This window comes from Dromaius novaehollandiae, chromosome 2 (genome assembly GCF_036370855.1).
Source record: "Dromaius novaehollandiae isolate bDroNov1 chromosome 2, bDroNov1.hap1, whole genome shotgun sequence".
Classification (NCBI taxonomy): Eukaryota; Metazoa; Chordata; class Aves; order Casuariiformes; family Dromaiidae; genus Dromaius; species Dromaius novaehollandiae.
In genome coordinates this window covers 113,054,743-113,068,602 of record NC_088099.1, presented here as the reverse complement: position 1 = coordinate 113,068,602, position 13,860 = coordinate 113,054,743, and the positions used below count along the sequence as shown (strand labels likewise).

Genomic DNA, 13,860 nt, shown 5'->3' with positions numbered 1-13,860 from the left:
ATATGTGAATATATTGACCTATTTAGGAGGTACCTTATGATGCCTATATTGATGATGTATGCAAGCTTTGCTGTTGAAATCTTGAAATGTAGAGACATTTGTTATCACAATTTAAAAAAATTTTTTTTCTGGTAGCACCATCTTTGAAGTGATTCAACTGTCAATGAAGAGCTGTTGAAGATCCAGCCAAATGAATAGTCAGTGTGGCTAACGGAAAAGAGAGGTAAAAATTTATCATTTTTATGCATTTCATATTCTTGCAACTTGTTATATTGATGCTAAAATAATTGGGAAAGATTATTTTTAATGTCCTTTTTTATATTGGCCTCTGTTCTTGGGAGCTTGTAAAGAGTGCTTAAGATTTATGTAGGTAGTCTGCTTATAAATAAATGAGAAGCTGTAAGTATCTGAGATAAGAGACAGCAAATTATTGGAGGAACTCGTTAATACAGTCATTCAGATCTGAGCATTAGAGTGTGGTTTGTTTTTCTTCAGGCTGTTTGTAATCTAGTGATGAGAGTTTAGGACTGCAGGAATGAATTCTGTCACTCAGCTTCTCTGTGGTTGTTTCCTTGTGCATAGAACAGCAATAATGCTTGTGTATGTTTGAGTTGGTGAGTGTGAACTGGTTAGTGTCAGCAAAATGCTTTGAAAGCCTTTAATGAAAGGCACTAAACAACTGTATGCTATGCAGATTATTCAATATTAAAAATGTTACAGGTGACCTGCAAAAGCAGCAGGGAGGCTGACAGGGTCACTGAGGTAACCTTTAACCTTTAAAGAGCAAAGACTCCCTAAAATCCCTGTGGGAGTAGTCGGTTTGAGAGTAATAACGCAATAGTGTTGTTTTCAGTATTTCTGTAAGCAATAGCACAAACATTTTTTCAGACATGAAAAATGCTTTTGGTCACAGCAGCAAATGAAGCAAACCCAATGTGTGTCAACAGCAGGTTGTATGTGCTCTCATTGCAGACAATACAGGTATCTGATGCACTGGGCAGTGTTAGGCTGTGATGCCTGAAGGTGACTGAAAGTTGTTTCTTAGACATGGAAGACACCCAGCTGCTGCTCATATGACAATATATGTGATTAGAGTAGTGGAATCTATCCAGCTTATGCGCTTTCATTTTAATTGTCTCCCTATGTAGTAAAGCCTTCAAATCTTAAAAAAATGCCAAAAAATTGAGAACTAGAATTCTGAATTGATACCAATTGATACAAGCACCAAATTGACTAGTTTGCTTAAATGTTGACAGCACTACTACAGTAAAAGGAAAGATATACAGTAACTTCCACATCTTTCAGGACTTTCATATTAATTTCTCTGCTTTACGAAGCAGGCAGGAAACTTTTCAGATCAGGAAAAAAAAAGCTCCCAGTATCCAAAATAATAATGATGATAAAATGTTATTTTAAAATCCTCTCATAGCATTAAGGCATTTTGGACACAGCTTTAGTAATGTAGCATATGAATTAATACACAGAATATACTCTGATCCATTTACAACAAATTTGCAAACAAACATCCTATTTTCTGCTTTGCAAAAAAAAGTCTTTGTGTGAAAGATGATACAAGATTCTTTATTTAAAAAAAACACAAATATATTTTAATTTTCATTCCCAAGTCTCAAATTGATGCGTGTTGGAGGATAAACCTTAATATTTCCATGGTAGAGACAGAGAATCCAAGTCATAGAAGAAATATGATTTGCCTTAAAGATGTACTATGAGAAGAGGTGGAATCATGAACTCGTCTGATTTCTCCTGATTTATTTGACAGTGCTGTGTCTACTGGACCACAAAGCAGCGATTGCCTTTGCTATGAATTAGGCTTTGATCTCATTTAGTATGTAAATTTGAATACTCTGAAAATATATAAGCACATGCAAATTTAAACTACTATGACTATTTCCACATGCCTCTCTGTATTAATGTTCAAAGAATTAGTGTGTTTTATAAGCTTTAATTTGATATTTATAGATCTCTGACATTAAACTTGGGGATTAAAACAGTCCCCAAAATGCCTGAAATTACTTTCTATTCAAGATGTAACACCAGTAGCTCAACAGCGTACAGACCTCTCAGTGTATTTACGTATCCAGGCACATTACCGTGATTTTATGAAGGAGTACAGTGTTACAGTGCCCCAGCCAGAAATGTAAATGTCATCTGGTCACGAAGACATTTCTTGGCTATTATGATTTCATTGTAATTATGAGTAGTATGAGAAGAAAATAAGATGTAATTAAATTACAGTTAATACTCATATAAGACAAAGGAGTTAGGACTTCTTGTTATTTTACAAATTTTGATTTTTAAAGTATTATCAAATTCCCCTTCCTCTCCAAAAACCTAGCCATAATTATTTTCTCAGCCACCAATTCTACTGTAACATTTTATATTACTTGTGGAGGAAATAATTAGCTTGCAAAGCACTTTTAAATGAAAGAATTGCCAAATACTGTTGGACAGGATCCTAACTCTTTTGAGGTCCGTGTCAGAAATCCCACTGTCTACAGCAGGACCAAGATCGGGCTCGTTTTACCCACACACATGCATGCCCCCAATAGAAAATGTATTCCATGAAGGAAGCTATGCCCATCTTGTACTGAAATGCAGCCATGATCCAAAAGCTTTGGATGCCCTTATAGGAAAAAATGGAAGTCATCTGAGAAGGATGCATAACAGAACTGAGTATGAGTAAGAGTATTGTTTTTTTACATCTGTAAAGGGAGAATCAGTATTACAATCCATAAGCCTTTGTCTTTTCTGTTCACTAACATGATCATTCCTATTCAGCCGATCATACTCCTAGCTTTCAAATCCTTTCCAAAGACTTGACACATCTACATGTTTTCAAAAGCTACCCTGTTCTCCTTCCTTAGAGCTTCAGAGAGTGCTTCCACCTTTCTTCTTAAAGTACTCCCTAAAAAACACCCTCACTTTTTGAGATAAAGATTATCTTCATTGTGTCCCCAGTACAGTACAGAACACCTCGTCAATGCTTAAACTTTAAAATATAATTGCGTTCATTTTAAAAGCACTACATTGCAATAAATTTCTTCTAGTTCTGCCCTTCAACTCTCCCCAAGAATAAAGTGAAGAGCTCTGAAAGCTACCAGTGTCTACCCACTGTGACTACTCTTTTCTCTTTCTCCCTGTTTTCATTTTTGGACTCCTTTTAAATTAATTGCTTTGCATTAATGCAGCACAATTTTTTATTTTAATGCAATGCTGTCAAAAAGAAAAATTCTATTTCAGGTTAGGATTCCATTCTTTCAATCTATGCTTCCTCATAAGATGTTTGGTACATTTGCAAGGATCTACTAACTGTAAGATAATTGGCTTGAAGTGCTCTTTTATAGAGAAGAATAGCCAGGTTAAGGCAAGTATTTAGTATTTCTTATTTGATGATCAAGTATTATCAAATTGCTGCGTACAGTATTGACTCTCTATAATAACATGTTGATACAGAACTCCTTTTTTTTTTTTTTTTTTTTTTTTTTTTTTTTTTTTTTTTTACTGCTGTACAGTCCTCCAGCTCATCTTAACAGGGAATAAAAGCTGTCTTTATTATAGTAGCATATGTATTACGTAGCTTATATGGCATGATCTGATTCCAGTCCATTTCTCTTGGTTCCTCACAGGCTGGTTTCCACATCACAGCTTCCTTGGCTATGGCATGATCTGATTCCAGTCCATTTCTCTTGGTTCCTCACAGGCTGGTTTCCACATCACAGCTTCCTTGGCTGTCTTATCTGAAGCTGGGGATAGAACTGGCAACTTAATCTACACTTGTTCCTAGTGGAGTTTTTTTTTTGATTAAGCTTTCTTTTAGCAAAAAGGATTAAAAGGCTCACTGCTGTTGTGGCTTGAAGAGCCTTGGGGCCTGTCCGTACTCTGCTAGTTGTGTACCACTTCTGTGTAAATTCAGAGATGACAACAGTTGCCAAAACTCTTGATCTATTGTTTTTTGCAAGCTCTAAGTTCAGTGGTGCTTTGGTGCTGTCTTTAGAAATGTCACCATGACCAAAGGGACAGTTTTTGAAATTTCAACAAAAGATACAGAATGTATGTCCAACTGAGATTACTGCCATGCCTCTTCCAAGCTCTTACATTACTGTGTTCAATAGCTGGCTCTGGAAGAGTTCTACTCTGGACTCAGCTGTTTGCCTTCTCTATGTTACTGTGTCTAATCATGTCTGTTTCTGAGACCTTTTATTGTCTAAAATCTTTTTAAAACAAAGAAATCTGTGCTCTGTAATGTTAGCTCATTGTTAAAACCTGAGGATGCAATCCAGATATTCACAGAGTATTCACTAAGTTTACAGTCTCACATTGCATTTTACTTACTGTGAAAACCTTTATTAGTTATGCCCAACATGACAAGAAAACCAAAACATCTCTTACAGATTTTAGTGGTTATCTAAAACTGAGATTGACATCTAGTGGAGAGGTCTGCAGGGATGCAGGTGGAATTGGTGGATGAACAACACAATGCAGAATGAGTGTGTGTGTATGTGTCTATGTGCGTGCATGCACATGAACAACAATCTAGACAGTATAATTTTAGTGAATGACTAGAGCAAATAGAGAATTTTTGTAGAACAGCAAAATTTTTCAAGTAATTTTTCCTGCACTGATCTTCTTATAAACTTGCATACATTTTCTTTTTCCTTGTCACTGCTTTAATACCTATTACCTATTTAATAAGGTATACAAAGTGGTGATTTTCAGTGTGAAGCCACAGGCATTAAGCTGACATAATTGCATACCAGTCTAATGCACTGTTGAAAATAAAGTCTGGATTCTAAAAGTCTGTGAGGTCGAGGGACTGCATGAGTCCATGCTTTTGGCATCAGGGTGCAAGCTAAGGCCTTGTTCCCACCCTGAAGCTCTGTGCAGGCATAGGTCTCCAACTCCCTAAGACTGAAAGATTTGGGGTCTTTAGCCATTTACAGTGCCAGAAGGTTTGTAGTCATCAGACAAGAAAAAATCTCAGCATGTGCTAGTATGGAAAATGGCAGCAGGAGGAAACAGGAATGCTTCAGAAAGGTGAGAGAGAGATTCCAACATTAGAATTTGCATTGTTAAGACCTCGAGCCACTTTGCAAAATTTCAGAATCTTTATTAAAATATTTTACATCGCTTTTTCCATTGAAATGACCAAAAATGTTTTGGCAAGTTTGTTTTTTGTATATTACTGATTTTTATAATTTTGAAGAGATTTGGTTTCTTGCTCAAAATATCTCCTGATTGATACAGAATTTTTCTTCCTTGACTTGCTGCTTAAAATCTAATCAAGGACAGGGAAGATCTTGAAAGGAATCATCCAAGAAAAATAATACAACTTCCTGGCTATAGTGAGAGAGAATTGTTGCTTCTTTCCCTGCTGTCATTTCTACTCTCACTGTCTTCTGCTGTGAAGAAAACCCAGGGGCTTGATTGAGTGATGTCTCTTGAAAGTTACCATGATGAAGATTTTTCTGCCCCTGCATATTACAGGGGGCCAGTCAGGTTGCAGTCTTTTTTCGCAAAACAGCATCAGGTTGCAATTGTGAGCAGTTTGTCTGCTCATAGTGGGCAACAGAGAGATTAATCTGTATGACCTGTTGAGTGTTAAAAAAAAAAAAAAAAAAAAAAAAAAAAAAAAAGGGAAAAAACCTATAGAATGATCTTCTAGCTAGTTTTAGATGCTTTATTGGCAGTATGCTTTTACTTGTAGTTTAGTAAAACTGGCTTATTACATTTTCCCATATGTTATTTAGCTATGTTCTTTACTGCAGTCTGATTGTTTTTAATTTAATCTTCCTTGTTCTGTCAGTGTTAGAGATAATAGGAATCAGTAATACTTCGAATACACTGATTTGTAGCTTCCTGGTGGGAAACAAGATGAGTCACCATTAATCAAAACCAACAGCCATTGTATCCCTGGATTCAAATTTGTTCCTCTTAGTTTAATTATTCAGATACTTACTTTCCTCACTGCCTTTATCCCTAGACACATGGCACGTCTTGTGGACTGCAAGAGTAGGAGGCAAGAGATAATTGTCAGGATCAGTAGTAAGTCCAGAGAAGGGACCCTCTCAATGATATGTATGGACACCCTGACCATGAGCTTCACCAGCTTGTGTATCTGTTGCAATATCTAATAGCAAGATTGATCCAAGTCTTTGTTAATAGACTTAGTAGAGAGCGTATAGATTCTGGTAGTCATCCACTGTCCCAAGTGCCTTGCCAAGAAGGTCCTCTCTAACATGGGAAGATGTTCCTGCACACCACCACCCTCCCAGGTGAGGCTGTGCAGCTTAGTGGTGGACCAGTCCTGCTGCCTCCCAGGTGCCTTGGCTCTTTGCACTGAGGTTCTGGACATGGCAGGGATGACTGACTGCTCCTGTTGCAAACTTTGCTACAGCCTTAGGAATGCAGCACCACCTTGTCTACCTGTAACACTGAAGCTGCTATTACTACCAGATGAATGATAAAGTAGTAAAAAATAACAGTAACAAATGAATTAAAAAAAAACCCAACAACAATCCAAATATTAGCTACGTTGTTACTAGGTTTAGACATGAGGTTAACAGAAAAGAAAGAAAATCATATACAGCTGTACCTATACCTTTACCTCAGTTGTAAGGGTTTTCACTTGTTTGTCCAGGAAACAAACTGTCAGGATGCCTGTGCAACCTCATGGGTAGGAAAACTCATTATCACAAGTATTGCTTTTGCTGAAAAGACACTCTTAAGATAGTCTCTTAATATATACCCAAATTTTCCCTGGGATTCTCTTTAGAGTGAAACATCTACACTGTTCCAGGGTCTCCTGTGATTCATAACTTTATCAGGAGATAAATGTTAACACTCCTCTTAGACTCTTCCTCTTTAAACTTTAGAAATGCTGGCATTCTTTGGACACATTTAAGTGGAGCTGTATGCCATCCAGATACTGAACAGAAATACTAAGTGATAATTTCAGTGATTAACAGGCAAGGAATTTATATACGTGAGGAACTGTTGTCCTTTGGCAGGTTCGAGTGTGTTAGGTTTCAGTTTGTATCTTCTAGGGATATCTCAAATAGGAACTAGGATATGGCAGTACTATGTATTGTTATCTTTGCTTCACTTTCCTGGAATAGATGAATATATATATAGGACTTTCTGAGCGTGTGTATGTATTTTAACTTTTTTTTTTTTTTTTTTTTTTTTTGCTCACTTCTTTCTACATGTCCCAATATCCCAAATGGCTGCCATTATAATTCTCTATAAACTTTGAAATGCATAAATCTTGGAGTCAGATGACAGTTTGGTTAAAGTCTCTGAAGATGGCATGAAAACTTAACTAATTTAATACCATAAAACTATGGTATTCAATGGGAAATGAATAAACTTTGGGAAAATTTATTGACCTTTTGATGTCTGTCAGAAGTTAGAAAAAGAAAGCTTGAAAATATGTGGAAACATAACAATGCTGTGCATATTTGTTAGCTGTAAGGAATTATATAAATAAAAAAATCTTTTTGACAGTAGCTAAACTACTAATTCTTTAACCTGTTCAACCAACTTTTGAGGATTCAGGTCTGACAGGTATTTGGCATTATGAACAAATGGCACAAATCCCTTCAAACCAACATTAATAAAGAAAAAAGAGTAGCACCTCCAAAAACATTGAGAGTTATATCTGAGAGTGTAATCTTGTCCACTACTGAACTTGTAATAGATTATGCCAGTTTATATGGCACCATATGTGCCAGAAGTACTTTCAGGGAAGAGCAGCCATTCATTGTATTGTTATCACAATAAAAGATTAGCTTTCTGTGTAAAAGTAAACAGAAATAGTCCACCTCATCTTTTCACATATCTTTCTCTTCTAGAGGCAAATCTTCCTTCTCTAGAGATACTGTATAGAGATGATTTGTTACTTGATAGGTGATTTGCTATGCTTTGCACAGTTTTCCTGGGGTTAAGGATAGCTGTTTGCACATGGCAGGAATCTTTGAGGTGAATGACTGTTTTGTTTTCCTTGAAAAGTCATTGAGGAGAACAGGGCTGAAGCATGTCAAACTAATTTGGTACGAAGCTCTTGGAAACAGATTACTTGATTCTTGACTGCCAAATATAGAGCAAACTTGAAATCCAGGTTTTTCCAATTTGAGTCAGTAAAAGGAGATTGTAATCTATTGGGGTGATTAGTAACATTGTGCCCTTTTTATACTTTTTGCAACTTTCAGGACAAGTAGACCCAGTCTATCATCCTGATTTTTGGAAGCCCTTCTTTCCTGTCTTGTTTGAGACTCCTCTGGCTCTGGGGCTGATTCATCCAAAACGTGTTTGCTAAAATAACCTTTAGCTCTTGATCTGACTATATCTCCCGGAATTCATCCACTGGTTCCCTGTTTTCTGTCACATCTGGTGACCTGTGGTTTGGACTGCTAGCCATCATCTTCAAGATTTTCATAAAGTAGCCGATCAGTATGTAACTGTTGCTGTCTTGTACTGCGTTGTATCGCTTCTGTGTAATGCTGGTGTGGCTGTCTTGTTCATCAGCTTTTCCTACAGTCGTTTTGGTGCCTTTTAAGCATTATGCCTTGTAGGCATGGAAAGGATATTGTTCTGGCACTCAGAACTAAGCATCCTTACTGCATCCCTGCCTCTTTCAGCTGGACTTCCATCTTCCTTTCACCGTGTTAAATTTGTTCCCGCTGGGCTTGGACCTGGCTGAGATAAGGAAAATCCCTAGGGCAGTCCTATATCGCAGAGGGTGACAACAGAAAGCTCGTCTGCTTTATTGTACGGGACAGCGTTTGCAGGTGAACACAGGTTGAATTCGCAAAGACAGGGCAAAATCCTAGGCTGGGTTCATGCCTCTGGGCCTACGTCTAGAACTGGGTTTTCCTGTCGGGCAACATTTTTTTGGAACGTCAAAAAATTTCTCAGTCTGCAGGGGACAAAACAGGCCCCAGGCCTCCCCCAGTGCGGCCGCTACCCCACGCCCCGCGGGCCCAGGGGCCTCCGTGGCTCCCCGGCGGCGCCCGTCCTCCTCCGCCCCGCGCGGGCGGGCACAAGCCCTGGCCCAGCTTGGGGCAGCGGGCGGCTCTGCCCCGAAGCCGGCAGCCGCGCTCCCCCGCCGGCGGCCTCCGCGGCTCCTCGGTGCCGGCCGCCGCCTGCGCACCCGGCCCAGCAGGTGTCAGTGTGGGCCGCGGATCCGCGCCGCGCAGGACGGGCGGGGCGGGGAGGCGAGGCGAGGCGAAGGGAGGGAGCGCGGCCGCCCCTCCCCCGCTTCCTCCCTTCCTCCCTCCCCGCCGCCCGCCCTCGGCGACGGCCCCGCGCCGGCCGACCCAGCCAGACGCGCCGCAGACAGGCGGCAGCCAGCGGCGCGGCGCGGGGGAGGAGGCGGGCGGGCTGGGGATGAGTTGGAGGCAGCCGCAGCCTCAGCCTCAGCGCGCGCACAGAGGCTGCCGGGCGCAGAGCGGGGGAGGCGGCCGGGCGCCCCGTCCGCCCCGCCGCAGGAGGAGGCCGGCGCCGCGCCGGGGCGCGCCGCGGGAGGTGAGTGCCCGCGGCCGCCGCGCCGCCAAGTGCCGCGGAAAGTGCGGCGAGGCCCAAGTTTCAGGGCTGCCGGTCTCGAAGGGACCCGGCGGCGGCGGCCGCGTCCTTGTGGGTGCTGTGCGCGGCGGCAGCGCGGATGCGGGCGCACCGCCGACCGGCCCGCCCGGGGGCTGCCCCGGCCGCGGGGACGGTGCCGCTGCGGGGATGCTCGGGCGAGCGGCGGCGGCGCGCGTGCCCGCCCCCGGCGGCCGTTGGCCGGCGCGAGGGGCAGCGGTGACAGGTAGAGCTGTTAGAGCCGTTAGCGGCGGGTGGCGCCGGCCCCCGCGCCGCCTTCCCGGCCGGCGGCTCCGCGGGCTACCGCGGGAGCGGGGCGGCCCGTCCTGTCAGGAATCTCCCGAGGAAATGCGCCCAGTTTAGCGGGGCGCCCACCTCGCCTTCATTTTGTCTGGCTCGGTCGGGCAGTGCTGCTGCGGCCGGCCTCTTATTTAATCCTGTGCTGCCCCACAGGAGAGGTCGTAACAGAGATGTCTGTGTCTCTTAGAAGGGACTGTTCACCCAGATGCAGGCAGATAAGTTTTGCAGAAAGGAAGAGAAGCAGCTTGGCTGCAGGGTTCGCACAAAAATATTTAACAAAATGTCTTTTCTAAAAAAAAGTTTATTAGAAGTCTAGTATTGCCTCTCTCTCTCGTCTGCCTACGCTGTTTGCATTGAATATGTACATCTCAGATTTCCTGAATTGTATGCTAGTTTTTCCATCGTGTAGGTGGGTAGGTGCTTATATGTAGGTTATAATTTGATACTTGCTGAAGAGACAAATACACCATTGTACGTATGTTTAAGTTCTCTATTGAACACATAGGAAATAGGTGAAATCCAGAAGTGACTTCTTTACGTTACGAGATCCTAAATGAGTGACTAGAATGGTAAAGGTTCTTGGGGATTTTTTTTCCTTTACTGTTCAGGACTTTTTATGAGTAGCAAACGATGGTTGTGCAAGAGAACAGAAATCCCATGAATAATTTTATGTGGTACTAGAAATGGTGTTTGGTGTTATAAAAGTTTATGAGTTTAAAATATAGGTAACTTCTTGTCAGGAAGGAAGACTGTTAAGTGTCTGTTCTTGTGAATGGACAAAAAGACCTCTCACATTAAAGTATTTATGGAACAGAAGGGTGCACCACATAATATTAGGAGTAAAATGTACTCAGCATCTTACCTCTGAGGCTAGCCAAAAAGGGAGAGAGCTTTTGCCAGTAAGAAAGCCCAAGAGGCAGTTACTGGTAGGCACAGATGAGGTAAGAAATTAGATGCTGCGTAAGTACAGTGATGTTCCTTTCTGGAAAGTGTATTTTGCCTTTCATCCTTCAACCCCCGAGTATTGTTTGTTAGACAGAATTTTTGTTCTGCCTTCCTAGTTCTGTTCTAGAGTAACATTTTAAGAAATCTACTCCTCACAACAATGCAGAATCGTTTAAATAACATTTGATGCACTGTTGAGTAGAGCTGAATAACTGTGCGTGTGGTGCACACGTGTATGGTTCCCCTAATGAGAATATAAATATTATGGCTTCGTGACTGTAAGGAGAAGGGGAAGTTTTCCTGGAAAAGCAGTGTACTGGTAGGAAGTAGTCGGATCAACATCCCCATGTCCCTGTTAGCTGAAATAGTGATGGTGCTCTGAACATCTATATCTGCACTGGTGTTTTAGCACCAGGTATGAAGTTACTGTGATGCATACAGCAACCAGTGAGGCGAAGTTTACTTGTAATGTGTCAAATATATACAGTTATGTCTAGAAGTGGAAGTTTTTTTTTATGTATTTTGTGCTTATTACAGTATATTTAGTTCTGACTCTTAGTTGTGTGAAGATTATTGTTGCACACATATAACGCATCTTAGTATTCTCCAGTAAATTAAGATGCCTATGCAGGCCTAAATGATGATAAATGTGCAACACAGAATGAGTTAACAGTGTGAGACAGTGTATTTCAGACCATTGGTTTGTGTTAATTGAAACATTACAGGCAGCGTTTGATTGATGAAGTTTCAAGTTCAGTCTTCAGTGTCTTAAGCTTGCTATGAGAAAACCTGTAGAAGTAGGAAGAGATGGGGATGCAAAATTCAGGCATAGCTGTCTTAAGTTTGGGAACATTAAAACTATTGAACAACAGTGTAATGTAACACTTCAGAACTGACTTGTCCTTCATCATTTCAAAGTAGATAAAATGCTGTTTTCTCTGCACAGGACCGTTAAGGTGCAACCTGAAGAGAAGAGATGGTGTAGTTTTCTGTGCGCTAAAGATGCTGAAGAGGTTTATTTTTGTAAAGACATTTTCTCACTGGTTTTCTTGACCAAAATGTAGTTATTTTCTCTTTCACATCTGCCCTACAGTATTCTGTCTAGCTGCTTCTGCCTTTCTACCAATAACTGGTTGCGTTTAAGTGATGCTGTCTAAAATAATTTGGAATACTTTCAGGATGTGATGTGCCAGAAAGAAGTAAATTATTATTAGCATGATTGGTATCTTGAAAATAATTTAATTCAATAAAACCTCTAAGAGAAATGAACTGTTAAAAAGTGGCTGCTTGCATGCCAGCTCTTTGTATGATCAGGAAGCATAGTTGCATTTAACTTATGCATGGCCTAGGAACATTTTTGTTCCATCTGTAGTTTTTTTAATAGTTCAAAACAGCTCCTTGCACATGAATTGCCATTTAGGGAGCACAAATACTTCTAGGAGATGTAAGCCCAGTTTCGTTGCAGATCAGTTTCGTGGTAACCATGAAATTCTTCAATGGCATCAAGCTGGTATCAGCTGCTTGTTAAAGGCACTGAAGCCAGAACAGTGGTGCATCAGTTGCTGGGAATCCAGCCCTGTAGTCAAATGATTCATGCATATACATTTTCTTTTCTCAGTTGACAGCTATTTTTAAGAATAGCCTTCTTGCCTAGAAGGTTGATATCTAAGCGAAGGCGGCATAGATAGCTAAAAATTTCTGTCTCACCAAACATAATCTTATGTATGCCAGACTTCTAATATGTACACTAAAACACTTAAATTGAGTTGATTTTAATTGATTTCTTCTTGTAGAGTCTGTGGTGTTAATTAGTCATTATAAAGGGAGGATGATATTTTGGAACCGCTATATTGGGAAATCAGCAAAATTTTGCACAAACCAAAATGGTAATTTTGAAGTAACCGACTGTCACTTTAAAGCATATTCTTTTTAATAATGGATAATGATATCTAAAAGACAGCAGAGTACCTAGTTAGCTGAAGACCTCCTTGGCATTAGTGGGATTCTTTAGATTTATAAGTCTGCCGAAACTGTCTATGAGAGCAAAACAGTGATACATTTGTCCAGTGTACTTTAACTTTCTCCATGTGCTGCACAGACAGAATATGCCACTGAAGGAAAGCTGTTGACCTGTTAATGCATTCTTTCATACTTTATATTTGAAAGAGAAATATAAGCCCTTTATTTTAGAGAGGAGTTTTATTTGCTTTCTTCTGAGATTGTCATTTGAGTAATAGTAGCTATAAGGGGAATGCAGTAGAAAGAATGCTTGCAGATTAATAAGGGTGATCACAACATTACAGTGTTTCCTGTACTTAATGCTGGCTAAATGTCTCTGTATTCATCATCTATATTTATTTAATATGTACATTTTGGTAGCATATGCTTTGATTTTACATATTTGGAATATGCTAAATGTTTTTTGTTATGTGGTTTTGTTATTGTGGTGTTTAGTTAAGCAATGGAAATTTGCAAGTACCCATATCACCTTTCATTATCACTCAGCATAATAGCAGGTAAATTTAATCTTCCTGATTAAGATTATTTTGGTCACAAGAAACAAGGGAGTGAAAATGAGTCATTTTCTTGATATCATGCCGCGTCTGCGTTGTCTGCATCTGCCTTTCTTTTCTCTAAACCCTTATGAAAGACAGCACTCCGACCTTTTAAACTGTATTTTGCTCTTGCTTTCCATCAAACTTCTCTTTCAGTTAGGAGACACAGAAATTAAGAAGAACCTAAATGTAATTTCTCTTTTTATTGCCAATGGAAAGCTTTCCTAGATTTGAAGTAAGCTTTCTTTGTGCCAAATGGTTGACTTTTCTAGAATAAAATCTCTTCAGGGTATGCAAAAAGTCCTCTGGTTAATATATTGGCATTCCCAGAACCCACTAAAACTTAGGCAGGTTGCCAGACACCACTTAATGAGGATGCCGAATGTCTGGCACAAATCCGCATGAAAAACAGCAAAGAAGTTGGGGGTTGGAAGTGCGTGCGGTGGGGAGAGGGCTGGGAAAC

The 13,860-nt window shown here is 40.5% G+C and overlaps 1 protein-coding gene across 7 annotated transcripts in view; it reads left to right on the top strand.

Annotated features, from left to right (window-relative positions):
* Positions 1 to 207: 207 nt before the first annotated feature.
* Positions 208 to 13,860, top strand: part of LDLRAD4 (low density lipoprotein receptor class A domain containing 4) — a 305,627-nt gene continuing 291,974 nt past the window's right edge. For 2 of the 7 annotated variants that reach the window (XM_064507167.1, XM_064507166.1), the window contains exon 1: positions 9,278 to 9,543. The gene's annotated coding sequence lies outside the window, so the exon portion shown is untranslated. Of the gene's footprint in view, positions 224 to 9,277; positions 9,544 to 13,860 lie in introns of those variants that run through there. The other 5 variants (XM_064507165.1, XM_064507159.1, XM_026094306.2 and 2 more) reach the window with 4 other exon arrangements.